Source organism: Theobroma cacao, chromosome 4 (genome assembly GCF_053813885.1).
Source record: "Theobroma cacao isolate CCN51 chromosome 4, ASM5381388v1, whole genome shotgun sequence".
NCBI classification, from domain to species: domain Eukaryota; kingdom Viridiplantae; phylum Streptophyta; class Magnoliopsida; order Malvales; family Malvaceae; genus Theobroma; species Theobroma cacao.
In genome coordinates, this window is record NC_142642.1 from 19,184,723 (window position 1) to 19,200,531 (window position 15,809).

Genomic DNA, 15,809 nt, shown 5'->3' on the forward strand with positions numbered 1-15,809 from the left:
TGTCGATTCTTCCACACTAATTGCTAATATGAAAATGTGTGTAAGATTTTACATATGCTTTTATCAATTGTCATTGTAATTAAAGCTAAATTATTATATAATGGAAAGATTTACATAGGTATTTATAATAGAACAAAATCTCTGCGTATTTGATTAAAAAGTTTATTTTAAGTATTTGAATAGTAGAAATAGTTAGACTATCACTATCTCTTTTTGTTTTCTTTTGAGGGGTTGCATGGATTGTCACTTTCTTTATCATCTAAGCCACTTTCGCAATTACTCTATGGCCTTTGCATGCGCAAGTTGTGTGTGTTCAACTAATACGATGGTTACAACATATTGGGGTTTATTGTTGATTTCTCACGTATGTGCACGTATCGTTAACAAGTAATATAGTAGAAAATAGAATTCGTTCCCATGGAAAATTGAATTAATTCCTACTTGCTATCTACTAAAATTATAACACCTTAATCTTATCCAAACAACCTAATTATTAAAAAGAAGAATTAAAACTAATAACTAAAACTAATCTAAAATTTATCAACAAAATTACTTTATAAAATTCGAGTGACTACCAGACCTAAGATTATGATATCCTTCAATACTTCATTTGATTATTGTCTCTCTCTTTTAACTTAGTTTAATGGATTAAGTTGCTCACCTAGAGTCCTAAATTATTTACAAGTCTCTTTTGAGTTTCTCATAAATATATCTCTCCCAATTAACTTGCTATATGCCTATGCAAATTAAATTCAAGAAAGACTTATTAAGTTTGTGCTTTAATCTTGGCTACGTATGGCTTATAGGTATATGTCTACCCTATATGCAAATGAAACCACTTAATCAACTAAGTGCATTCGATCGTACACTATTCTATTTAAGGTCTACCTAAATCTCATTCGTCAAAGTTTAACTTAGATTTTCAATTTAATCTAGTTAATGGCCAATCAACTAGAAACATTAAGAAAAAAAATAGAATAACCAACTTAAATCCATCAGACATAAGCAAAAGAGAGATAAATAAATTAGACTGCATATTAAGTTCAATCATAATCTTAGATAAATAATTTAGTTTCTCATCAAGTCATACATCATTATCAAATTAAGTTTAATCATCAAAACCAAAACCAAGAAAATAAAATAACAACAAAAAGATAAAAGGAACCTAAGAGTTGATATCTTGATCACCAAATCTTCTTGAATTTTTCAATTTCTTCTTTAGCTCTAATGAGACTTTTCTTTAATGATTTTGTGGCTTGATTTTCAACTCTCATTCTGATGTTTCGTTCCTTACTAAAAGTCCTCTAAAAGGTTATTTTTATAGGGTTTTGAAGTTAGGCCAAGTTAGGTGAAGAAATAAATCAGTTCCAACTAGGAATTCCTTATCAAACTATTTAAGGCGTGGCCTACTTCCACCAAGGCCGCGACCTCAATCAATTAATTAGTAGAAATTGTAATTGCCCTAGGACTGTTGCAATGCCTCAGTTTAGAAAAATTTTTTGACCACCTTATATACTGAACAGGGAAAAGTGGTAAACATGAAAGTTGTAGCTTTTTCTCTTAGATTTCCAGCAATATAAGAATCCTCTCATTTGGAGCTTTGTAGAAAGAGTTATTATTGAAATACCAAAATATGTGTAATGGAAGTCTACACCTCAAAATTGTTCTATTCATTATTAATTATATTCATTATATACATTTCCTTTTTATATTTTAGTTATATTCAGTATTAATATGAGTTTACTATTTTTGAAAATTTTATTTTTACTATTTATTTATCATTATGAATAACATCACTTTTCATAGCCCTATATATTTTAAAACAATACATTTCATTTATTCCTTCTTGTATTTATTATTGTCATTATTATTATATTATTATTATTATTTTGTTTCCTTTGTTTTTGTGTTTTGTTTGGTTAGTAATTACGTTAATACAATTTTCATTTGTTTAGGATTAGAAACATCGAGACTTAAAATTAAGACCTTCCGATCATATGGGTGGGGTCTTAATCAAAATCCCTAACCTAAGGAAATTCATTTGCAATTATGACTTCTCGCGTTTTGAATGGACATCCCATCATTGGTAATTCCAATAACATTTCCATTTATGATTAATTTTGTAACGACCCCTCCTCGGTCGCTACCAACGTCCGAGACCTCTAGGAAAGACCTCCCAAGTCCCAAACAAGCATTACTCAAAATGCTCGTTAGTTCACTATAGACGATCCCATTCCATATTGATACTAAAAACAATATACTCTCATACCATGATTTAAACCATAAACATAATAATCAATTCAAGCTTTAAACCATTTAATCACAAGTATATACATCTAAATTCACATTCTTCAATTATTTACTTATAACAAAATCAATATCCGTTTACAACTTAATAATAAAGTGCTACGACTCGACCTCTAACAGCGGAGCGACTCAGGATAAAATGCTATGAGATGCCTTTACCTATTTGCAGTGGACCATATACGTCGATGATTACACGTTAGGCTTATCTCTGTCTGCAAAAGGGAAAAAAAAAGAGGAGTGTGAGTCTCACAGACTCAGTGATCATCGGCTCCGTGAGCAAGGGATAGATGGGAAACAAACAATAAGGTTGAGATTTTGAATAATAAAACTTGCAAGAGTAGATAAAAATATTTAATTCAAACGGAGATTTGTGCCTTATATATATATAAGAAAATATCAAGAATCTCTTGTAAGTCGTAATCAACCATAATGTATATCAAATCAAGTAAGTAAACTTTTGTGCAGCGAGAAGGTTAATAACCATTTTCAAACTAAATTAGTAAAATATCATTTTAAACCTCATGTTCGTAAAAGATTTTTGCAGTCAAAATTATCCCATGTAATACTCAAATCAAATCAATAAAGTTGGGTAAGCTCCCACGAAATCAAATAGTAACCAGGTTTATACATAGTTCGCAAATTGCCTCTCACGCAAGGGTAAAATTCATATAATAGTAAAACTAGGGGGAGCTGCAGGAAATCGCATAATTTAGTTTTCACCATGCAAGGAATAAGAGTCTGAAAACCCAAAGAGATTTTTATCTCTAGTAGGAAATCAAATAAAATCTGTGGTCCTGATACCATGTAATAACCTCTCGGAGCCTCGCTCCACCGGATCTCACATGCCATGGCAGTCTTAACGATGTTGGCCGACATCAGAGAATCAAGCGATCGCAACCGTATAATCATCTGGTGGCCTGGCCACACATACATATATCACAAGTCGTGGTCCTCGCCATGCCTAACTGCCTGTCAGTGACCCAAAGGTCCTCTAGCTAGAGCTCACTTCTGCACGAGGGTCACACTTAACCGAAGTGACAACCGGCCTACTCTCGAATCTCTCGATTTTTAAAACTATTTTGAAATTGCGTTATGTCCTTAAAAGCTCGTCTCAAAATTATTTTCCAAAGCATTCAACACAGGGTATGATAAAATCTATCATTTTCTCAAAATATATTTATACATGAATTTCAAAACAATAATTTGCATGGCGAATAAGAAATATAACCATGAATGCACACTGCACAAATATAAGGCATAGATTTTGAGGCACAACAGTGCGAAGGGGTTGTTTCCTGATTTTCAAAACACTTTACATATAATTTATATATATATATTCAAAACAATTTTTAAAAATAATTTGCATTCACAATTTCTTAAAATTTCTACCAGCACATGCTATCCACAATTTTGCATCTAAAATAAAATATACGTGCATTTACACTATTATGGGAATTTTAAAATTGGCACCCCCTACTCACCTCAGAATAACGGGACATTACATCGCCATTAATTCGAAGATGTATCTACTTGTTCCTTCTTACTGGTCGCCCGTTATTTCCTTCAGCCTGCCACTACAATGTACCACCTTTACTTATTTCTCTTAAATATTGAAACCCACTTAATATATATATTATTTTATTTTATTATTATATATATATTTTCTTTTTATACCCCAATTACCTTTCCTTCAACCGATCTCTTTCTCACCTTTTTTGCTGCAGCCCTCATCCTTCCTCCTTCCTCCTTAACTCCCAATGCCGACAGCAAGCTTTTTACTTTCACTCTCACCATCAGTCACCATAACAGCCTAGCTTCCTCTCTTTTTTCCTTCCCAAAAATCCAGCAGCACAAGGTCTCTCTTTCCTCTAAAAAATCGATAGCACAAGGCCTCTCGTTCCTCTCTCAAAAATCAGCTCCTTTCCTCCTTTTATTTTGCTCCATAAATGGCTTCCTCTTTTCTCTATTTCTCCCCTCAAAACCGGCTACAACCATCCAAGGAATTCTCTCCTCAAATTGGCTGCAACCACCCAAAAACTTCTCCCTTCAACTAGCGACACCTCCTCCTTTTTCTCTCACATTTTGGCTCTTTCTCCCTTTCTTTGTTGTTTTTTTTTTAAATGGCTGATGATAAAATGAAAAAGACAAAGAAAGGTTATACTTGATATGGCTTCATGGTGGGGCCGACAATGATAAGTTTCTTGTCAATGTTCCCCCACTCATTTTTCCTTTTTTCTTCTTTCTTTCTTTTTAAAGTTTGGCTACTCTTCCTTTAAATGGCTTTGATTTTCTCTCTTTCATCTCTTGTATATCACTTAACCGGCCCCTCTTTTTTTTTGTTCCTTCTCCTTTGTGTCCTTAAGCCGGCCCCTACCATCATTTAACTTAAAAAAATATTTTATTTTGGCCTCCGTATCTGACACATGGGCGGCTGCCCATGTGATCTCTTATAATAATTTTTTATTATTATTGTTAATATTTATTTTATTCCCTTTAATTATTAAAATTTACATGTAAATCCTCAATTTCATTTTATTTACTACACAACCCTTCAACTTTCGTACTTTAAAATTCGATCTTTCTTATGCATTTAAAAATTCTAATTTCTATCTATCTCTCTTTTTTTACACGCGTACAACCAGAATATCAAAATTGCGCTTCAACGTAGTGTCACCATAATATTTTAAATATTTACTTACCCAAGCTAACTCGATTTAATAAAATCACGTGGGCACAATTATCGTCATTTTTTTTCGAAATTCTTTCTTATTTCTTCTCCCCCACTTAGATTAGTCATATAATCCTTTTCATGACTAATTCCAATAATAGATAAAATATTAATATTTTATTATTATTTTATTCATAAAATAATATTTTATTTCAAAATATTCTTTTCACCTGTAACCATTTTTTGACTCTTAATTTACATCAAGTGACTCTTCGTTTTATCGATAGGGTCTTATTGATGGTTAAATGAGAGTACGGAGTGTTACAATCTCCCCCACTTAAAATGAATTTGTCCTCGAATTCAATTCAACGTACGGTGAATAATCAGAATTCTAAAATTCTTCTACATCACTTTTGTCAGATATTCTTTATATAGGATCTCGGTTTATGAATTTTATCAATTTCCAATCTTTATAGAAAACTCGACAATGTCATAATACATTTAATTATAAATACCACACTGCTTGAATTAAATCAATATTATTATTCATCTTATAAAGAGAAATTAAATATATCATTAATCCCAGTCACATCTCAATCAAATCATTCTTAAATCATCGATTATGCATGTTTACATAACCATCCATAATTCCTCTACTTTGATCTTTTATCAAACCTTCCGACATTCGAGCATTTATTCAACCATTGACTACGGGTCTAACTTGTCAACCAATCTCTATTTCAGTTTACATACTTCCATACAATTTCCATTCGAGCATTTCATAATACGTAAGGATCAAGACATGCTTTATTTATTTCAGATATATTGAACATCATGGATGATTCAAATCTAATAACCATTAGTAACCATATTCCCAAAAACAAAACTCCAGTACTTTCATGATCGAGTGCTCACTAGATAATGTCAACTTATACCACAAGGCATTTCAATAATTAACGATATTCTTGTATATATATCTTTATAGTCTTAATCAATCTCTTTAATCAATAGCTCAACCACTTAAAAATTAAATTGCTCAAAATTTTCCTTTAAAGTTCTTTTCCAAATCTCGTCTTACTAATCATCTTTATATCTCCAATGTCATAGCTAATTTGTTCGTCATCAGCCACATACAACATATCTAACTTGAAATCCCTCAAATTTACTCCAAATGCCAAATCTCATGGCTTCATTAATTGATCAATCTAAAGATGGAATTAGGCATTTATCTTTCCTTAAGTGCACCTTAAAATCAAGGAATCATTTACTAAGACCTTTCCGAAATTAACTTCTTTTAGTCCTATTACCTCAAAAATTAAATCCATAATTATTCATTCTCCATCATGGGCTTTATGCCAAACAAGTAGATTTTAAACTTTTCTTACATGAATTCAAATGCACAACTCTCATGCATAAGTTATAAATTTTTCCCCAAATCTTCATATATGAAAACTATATATTGGAGTTGTACAAAAACTCATACATTGTTTTCCATTGCCTTTTAGGACACTAAATTCATGGCATACTTTTCTATTTGTATACTTCATAATAGCCTAACAAAGTCTAGCTTACAATTAAGCTAGTTCATATGCCAAGCCTGTAAAACCCAACCCTATAAATACATGTCATGACATACATGCACTGAGTAGCATGTTATTATGCTAGGAAAGCACATAAGAAAAGACGAAACCCGATATCGTACCTAACGGTACACTTGAGTTGATTTAACCTCGAACTAGTTCAAATAGGAATTGTAGGATGAAATTTAATATTTTATAGTCCAGGAATGAAAAAAATGATTGTTCGGAGTTCGAGGGTTCATTTGGGGTAAAATTGGAAATTTTGATGTTCAAGGGGAAAATCGTCATTTTGCCACCTAAGATAATAATTTGATCATGGAGTGAAATTTTTTACCAAGATTAACTATTTGGAGTATAATTTAATGATAGGAAGTGAAAAAGTTTAATTCTGGTGATTTTTAGAGTGTAGGGGCAAAATCGTAATTTTGCCACCCACGGACAAAATTTGAGATTTTGAGAGAATTTAGATCAAATTTGACAAATTGGAGAATGGTATGAGTATAAGGGATGAAAAATATGTCTATGGGCAATTTTTCAATTTTTGGGGTAAAAATGTAATTTTTGACTTTTACGGGGGAAAAAGTGTAAATTTCAAAAAATTACTCCACCGAGACTTTGGATAAGTCTGAGAATTTTATCTAAGCTATGGATATGTGGGACAAGTGTATGGTGAAAATTTGGAAACAAATGGATGAAATTTTAAAAATGGGCCAATGGGAAAGTGACACATGGCATTTTTTAATGAAATAATATTATTTTAATGAAAAGTCAGCCATTTAAACCCAAATTTTGAGTGCTGGCCGGCCATAAGGAAGAACAAGAGAGGAAATAGAGAGGAAAGGAAGAAAAAAAGAAAAACCAAAGAGAAACAAGAAAATTCAAAGGGAAATTCGCGGTTTTCGACCGTTTACGCGTCTAACGGTAAGATTTTTCGATTTTAGCTTGATTTCTACCTTTCCTATGCCTTTATTTCTATTTAGCATGCTTGAGGAGAGAGATCAAAAAGTGATATCAAGGGCTGGACGAAATTCTAGGAGAGAGAAATTGAAATTTTTAGGTTTTGATTTTTAGTTAAATTGATAGTTTTAGTTAGTTAAATGTGTTTAGAAATTAAATTGGGCAAGAAATCAGTAAATTTTCACAATACCCACTCTTGGCTGGATGCTCAATGCTGTACAATGATGATGAATTGATTTTATTCTAAGGAAAATGAAGAGAAAATGATGAAAAACGATTAAACGTGATAGAAAAACAAAGTAGAAAATTAACCGACTTAATGTCCCATTTTTGGCCGAATTTTCCAAGGAAGGGAGTGAGCTGATTTTGTTGTTTTTAGAAGGTTATTGGCTGATATTTAATGGTTAGAAATGTTGGAGAGAGAATGGGATGATTTAGAGCTAAAATGGAGCGCGTTAGCAATTTATCGGGCAAAGTGCAAAAAATAGGTTAATACCGCATTTAAGCCGTTTTAGGCTATTGCATTTCATACCATGCATTAGTATAGGATTTAAGTTAATTATATAGTGATTTAGCATCAATGTGATGAATTGTGTAAATTTTTGTAATGTGTCTAGGAGGAGAGCCTTCCGAAAAAGGCAAAGAAGTCGTACCCGACAAGTAGTGATCGGGGCGCTTAGAAAGCTTTTAGTTTGTACAAACGGTGAGTAAACTTATTATTATTGTAAATTATCTAGAGTTTATTTTAAATAACCTTTATGTATTTTATGAAATGCGAACGAGATTTAAACGGGATTTTTGATGTTTTAGGAATAAATGTGACAAATAAAAATATATTGTATTGATTATGAAATTGAGTAATTGGAGGCTGCAAATTGACTTGAAAAATATATATTTTCCTAGGAATGGCTTATGAGAAATGAGTATATGTGGCTATATTTTGTGAGTGCATTGGGAAATTTATGTAAGTTGTTTTTACTATGCAGGCTGGATAAATAAATAAAAGCCACGTTATACTGTCAAAATTTTATTAAAATTGGTGGGTTAGTCACTGTAGTGACGGGTTTCCGTGGACTGCCTATTAGAGGGGCACGGTAAACCCAGTTATATAGTTACTCCGGTTGTAGAGGCGAGGAGGGTAACTCCTGGGGTAGTATTAGAGCTCACTTCACGTCGAACCCCCACGTGAATGTGTAACTCGGCCAACGCCAAGGAACGGCTGGTTTTTAAAAATAAAAATGTGTTTCACGTGTGAATATTTTAACACCCTTGGCGGACTCGGTTAAATGCCTCGGCCAAGGTATCCCCGAGGATTAGTTTTGGCTTGAGCCTTGTTTTAATAAAAGACATAAGCCTTAACAACTGTTTTGGTAAATTACAAATATTTTATGGTTTAAGAAACAAATTGAAAACATTATGAAATGGGTTGAAATTTGTTGTTTAAACTTGCCTCCATTTTACTCGCCTTTAGATATTTATGATAATGTCTGTTTACTCATTGGGATTGCAAAATCTCACACAACTCCTTTCCACCCATTTCAGGTTCAGTATAGACTGTAGATAGCTGATCTCATCGAGGACTACCATTGGATCTGCATTTTCCAAATCGTAGGTTCACAGTCCTCTTTACTTTTGTTTATTCGGGGGCCTTCTTGTTATTGTAAATTAAATTAAATATTTTGGCTTACTGTATTTCAGTATGTATAAATTTATTTAGCTTTTACGCTATAAAAATTATTCACGTATAACTCTATAAATATTGTTTTATAAGAAAATAGAATATTTCCCTTAATATTTCTTTTATTTTCTTATTATATTCAAATAACCGTAATTTCGTTTTAAATGAAGATTTTTGACTTTTAAACTCATTTTGAATATGAATTATGTATTTTGTACTTGTATATTACGTTTTAGCCAGTTTTGAAATTTTTGAGAAAAAATGACCAAAATACCCCTGTGTGGCGAAAATTTTATTTTGATTGTTTTTGATCTAAAATAGTAAATATTCTCTAAAAACTCGATATTTAACAATGATTGCTCACAGGAAAGGAAAGAAACTGATATGTAAGCCTTGCGGGGTTCCGGTTGGCATTCCAGATAATGAGTGTCAATCGGGACGTCGTGGCGATTGTCATGGGCCTGAGGGAGGTTCCGGGTCGTGACAAAGCCTCTCAGACTATGTCAAAAACACCAAGCTGATCGCAGTATGATAGAATTTTGAGTTCATACCAGAAGTATAAACACTTACCTTTAAGTTGATAGCATTATAATCAACTTGTTCACTACCAAGATCATCAATAGATTATCTTAGTCATTATCTAGTGCTATAACCACTGACAAAACATCATCATTGAGTCAAATTATAACTAACTCCGTTTGAATTTTTGTACCAATTTGCAACATATATATTCCTATATATATTTCCAAAAATTTTGACTTCAAGTAATCTTAGGCATAGCAAGTTCAATGAATCTCTTGTAATATTAAAATAACCGTCAATTTTAGTTTAAAATCATTTCCTCTCACATTTAATCAGATCATGCTCACCATTCTGTGGGGAATACTTAAAACCGGTTTATGTGTTCTATACTCATACTAGTGCTAATCACTAATTGGCACCACCTCTAAAACACCATGTGTCTTAAAAGTCGATTTTTTTTTTAGCTAAATTCATATTCTTGTGTCATGCCTTTAAGTCATAGCTCATTACCAAAGTTTTTTCTCTTATATAAATACTCAAAATCTTAAATCGTCAGCTCTTTCTAAGTGAATCTCTACAATTCCCGTAGCGTATTTCTATTCCTTTACTAAGGGTAGTATCATTTAATCAAACCATATCACCCTCGTTCTCTAAATATTCGTAACACAATTCAGCCTTTGCCTACCCTTATCAGGTACTTTGCCTTGATAATTACTCAAAAATAAATTGAACTTGTGGGGGGAGTAGCTCGTTTCACAATTTATGCCTTACGTTTACAATTATATTGAGACTGTAACCTCATCAAGTCTACATAATGGTAAGATAATCATTGCCTTAAACCCACATTTTCAGACATCCTTATATTTGCAACACATCTTTGTACTTATGTGACATACCAGTCACAAACTCCAACTTGACTATATAGAACTAACTTAGCAAGATTACATTGATTATTCTTAAGCTTCTTATGCGCGACGTAACAACATCTATATTTCTTGTCACGACCCAAATTCCGGGTCATGACCGGCGCATGGGTCAAATGGACGTAATCCACTAAACCCAGGCAAGCCTATTATTTATCTTACTTATGATTCTATTTATTATCACTAAGTCCTATTTCATGACTTTGAGTCAAAATAGTGATATACATTGCCAACTCGTACTGGCATTACTCTTTTAAAATTTACATTAAGTTCATCTATACATAACAAAATAATACTCGACCTCCAGCGGAGTGATTCGGATGGATATACAGCTACCGAATGCCGAGACACCTACCAAAAGATGTACACAGATCTACAAGGACACCTCGTCCTAATTATCGGCTACCTCGTGATCTGAAAACATGAATTTGAAAATGGTGAGTATAAACCCAGTGAGTGAACAAGGAAGGGAACAAGCAACAATTAGGAAAAATTTAAAATCATGATGCACTTGTTTCAAAACAATGCAATTTAGTTCATTCCTATTTAAGACCCCTCCAAACCCCAGAGTTTTTCGCTACATCGAGCATAAATTTCGATGCAGTGAAAACAAAGCAACAAAAGAAACATTTTTCCTCACTCAACAAAAAGCCATCCTGCTAAACTAATAAAATCAACTTAACATTCATGAAAATTCTCAAAGTATAATGTCTCAACTTTCATGTACATCACATCCATAAATCATTGTCCATCCATTTGCTATATCACACATATTTACATAGGTATATATATATATATATATATATATATATATACCCATCATCATCATCTCACCAACCCATCATCATCACCAACTCATCATCATCATCACCAGCTCATGCGCACTCCCTACTCGCACATGGCTGGGTCATCACCGGGTTATGCGCACTCCCTACTCGCACATAACCTGGTCATCCTCGGCTTATGCGCACTCCCTACTCGCACATTGTCACGACCCGGAACTCCCTATCGGGCCCGTGACAACCGCCGCGAGGCCTCGACAGACATTCTTCACCCCGAATGTCGATTGAAACCCCACAAGGCTTAGCATCAACTTTCACATCTCCCCGGTGAGCAACAGTTATTAAATCTCGCATTTCAAAAAAATCTTAAGTCATTTTTAAATAAGAACAATAAAATATTATTTTCTGGCTCACAGGGGTATTTTCGTAATTTTTCGTCAAAAATCTCAAAACTTGCTAAAAATGTAGTAGGTAAGCAGAAAATATATATTTAATGATTTAAAAACAATTAAGTATCTAAAACGTTCATTTGAAAGCAAATTGTTGACAACTAGTACTATTCAAAAACAATAAATAAAATATTCTATTTTTTCATAAAATAAATTTTTATAAAAATATTCGTAAATAATTTTTCGCACATGAAAGTCAAGTAAAAATTGTATGAATAGAAATACAGATAACCAAAATATAAGTTTTGATCTGCAATGACACGTGGGCTTCAATTGACCAAGAGGATGTAAGACTGTGAACTCTTACTTTCTATAATGCAGTTTCGAGCTTAGTTCTCGTCTTACTCGACTATCTACAAACTGTCCTGAGCCTGAAAAATGTATAGGAAGAAGGGGTGAGATTTTATAATCCCAGTGAGTAAACAGATACCATTTAAAGTATCTAAAGCCGAGTAAATGGAGACAATTAAAATAAGTCATCATACTGTAATTTCATTACCTTTCAGTTCATTTCAACCAAATAAAATAAATCCATATAAATCGAGTAATCAACTTGGCTTATGAATTTCTTAAAACTTTGGCTCGTGCCAAAACTCATACTCGGTGATACCTTGCGCAGGGCATCCAACCGAGTCCTCCAAGGCTGTTAAAATTTTGTATACACTTAAAATATATTTTTAGTTTGAGAAAAATACAGCCGTTCCTTGGCGTTGGCTGAGTTCCCCTTCACGTGGTGGTTTGGCGTGAAGTGAACCCTAAGCTTTACCCCAGGAGATACCCTACGCGCCTCTCCGTTCGAGGTAATAATATAATGGAATTTACCGTGCCCCTCTAATAGGCTGGTCCACGGAACCCCCTCTGCAGTAAATAATTAATATATACTCCACAAATTTAATAAAATTCATTCTAGCATGACATGGCAATTTATCGCAATCTAGCCTCTCAAGGCTGAAAACACAGTATAAATAATTTTAACACCAAAATCAGTTTAGCCATTCATGCTCATTTATTATCATAAGCCATTCAATTCAAAACCATAAATTTGAAACACAAACTAGCAGTCTCCAATTACTCTATTTTCAAAACCAATATTTGATTTTCTAGAAAATTTATAAAATCATTTTATAAAATTACAATTTCTCTTAAAACATAGCAATTTACCATTTAAACCCATTTTCCATAAAATCACACAGTTGTATAAAACTACTCTAGATAATTAAGACGATAATAAGTTTACTCACAGTATTAGGAGTAGAAATACTCCTATCTTCCGCCCTCGGGTGCAGTCTCTTACCCGAAATAATTGACTCACCACCTATCCATAATCTATGACACAAAATTCAATAAATTGTGTCAATTTATCATAAATTATTTCAGGCTCTTATCCATGCGTATGCACTAGATAGGATTTGAAATGTTTAAACAATCGCTTAATTGCGGTGTTCGACCTAACTCGCCTATACACGGTGTAAAGTCCTAAAATCCCCAATTCGACTCCAATTCCATCCATTTCAATTTCAATTATCCAATTATATCCACAATACCTCAATGACTGTGAATTTGGTACAATTTATCAGTTCGGACTATAAATTACGCTTTTACCCCTAGTGGGTAAAAATTTCAATTTATTGCACCGAAAATTCCCATTTAATTTCCAACCTCATAATTCATCATTTTTCCACCCAATTCTCTTAAAATAAAGTCAACCTCATCCTCACATACTATTGGCTAGATTCGGCCTAGGGAAATTCATGGAGAAGATAAATATTTTTCTTGTTGTTTTACTCATAAACATGCTACACTAACACTAAACACTAACATAGCTCAAAATCAAATTTATCTAACAACTTTCTCTCTCTAAATCCATATGACCAGAATTGAAATCATCTTCAAATCACATGATTCAACCATGGAAAATGATGGGAAATGCATGGGAAAGGTAAAGCACAAGACAAATTTAAGAAATGTTACCTTTTTTCACTTGATTTTTGAATTTCCACCTATTTTCCCTTTAAATTTCTTGGCTAGGGTTTTATTTTCTCCTTTCTCTCTCTTGTTTCTTGCTTGGCCGAATGTTGAAGAAGAAGAATGGGTGGGCTGATTTTTTTATGCCTTTTTATTGTTTAATGAAATAATATTATTTTATTCATATTTTGAATATTTTATTAATTCATTTTTTTTTTCTAGCCATCCACTTGTCCTAATTTTTCCACCATGCATTCCCTTTGACTTATCCAAGTCTTAAGTGAAATTTCCAGATTTTTCCAAAGTTTTGGTGGAGCAAATTCTTCAAAATTACACTTTTGCCCCCGAACTTTTCAAAAATTACATTTTTGCCCTAAAAATTGAAAATTTGCCATAATGCATAATTTGCACTCCTCATACTCATTTCACACTTCAAATAATTAAATTTGATCAAAATTCTTTCAAAAATTAAATTTTCGATTCCAGATGGCAAAATTACCATTTTACCCTTTTACTCTAAATTATACTGAAATTAAAATTTTTCACTTCTAAACTTCAAATCTTACTCCAATAAGTCAAATGGGGCCAAAAATCTTTTCTAAAAATTTCCATTTTGTCCCCAGGTGGCAAATGACCATTTTACCCCTAGAAAACGAAAATTTTGGTTTGACTCCAAATTCATCTTTGAACTCCGAATCACCATATTAAACCATTCTGGGACTTTAAAATTCTTAATTTCATCATAAATTCTCTATTTGATTTAGTTCGAGGTTTAACTCAACTTTGTTGTACCTTTAGATACAATACCGACTTTTGTAAATTTTTTTTTTCGGGACTCTTTTAGAATGCAAACATGCTATCCATCACATGTATGTCATGACAAATATTTTTATAGAGTCGGGCTTGTCATCTTCTCCCCCACTTGGATCAACCATATGATCTTTGTTCATGATTGATTTCGACATCCGACTAAATATTAATATTTTAAAAATTTTATCTTGTCTCCTTGGTACCTGAAATACCTTATTATGTCTCACTTGACTTCCGAATCGCTTTTTATCTCACCAATTCTCTTTCGATAAAATTATTATTATTTTATTATTATTTTCTCACTTGCGAAATACTTTATCCTAAACTACTCCTTTCGTCTTTTATCACTTCTAAACATTTTAATTGACCTCAATTTGCATTCAATCAATTTTATTTATCAGCATATCAAAGTATGGGGTATTTCAATCTCCCCCACTTAAATAGAATTCGTCCTCGAATTTCCGTCGATGTTGCGTTATCAATCTCCTTCTATGATCCTACTCCTTGTTTCTTCTATAGGGACATTCAATTTATTCACCTCGTTCACCTTCAGTTCAATTAAATGCTTTATTTATGGCACTTATCATCCTTTGGAACTGGATCAGTAATACTTTTCATAACCATGATCTCTTATATCGAGACACTAAGCATGCCTTTATCACCATTATTAAATTTGAACCATAACTTCACCTCAATTATACTGATTTCGATCACATATCATACTTACTTATGTATACCTAATCATCATTTTATTAATTCGCTCCGTACCAAATTTCTCAATCTTGATTCATCCATCTTATACTGGTCTATACACTTCCTTTAATAGAGTTCCATTAAGAACTTAAACAATCCAAGGTTTACCTTCAAAGTCATTCATAACTTTAATCGTTCATTGCATGTTCGTTAACACTTTAGCTCACTGACCTCTCTGGACACTATTTCAAAATCTCCCAATTACTGAGAACCATTCTTCACTTTAGTTAGTAAAATTATCAATTTCATATATACATAGATACATGCATTTTCAAATGTCAACATCTCTCTTTATATATAGGAATCCATGTGTTCACATGCCTTGGACTACATTCCCCCTTTATTCATCCGTATCCCAATCCTAGTTTCAATATAATAACTCTTATAGTGCATGTCAACCTTTTTATTATACTTG

The 15,809-nt window shown here is 32.7% G+C and overlaps 1 long non-coding RNA gene across 1 annotated transcript; it reads left to right on the forward strand.

The window, feature by feature from the left end:
• The first annotated feature begins 7,378 nt into the window (after positions 1-7,378).
• LOC148763146 (uncharacterized) lies at positions 7,379-9,235 on the forward strand. The gene is made up of 3 exons (XR_016025719.1): positions 7,379-7,476; positions 8,130-8,215; positions 9,055-9,235. It is a non-coding gene; the product is annotated as an uncharacterized LOC148763146 (long non-coding RNA).
• Positions 9,236-15,809: the final 6,574 nt, after the last annotated feature.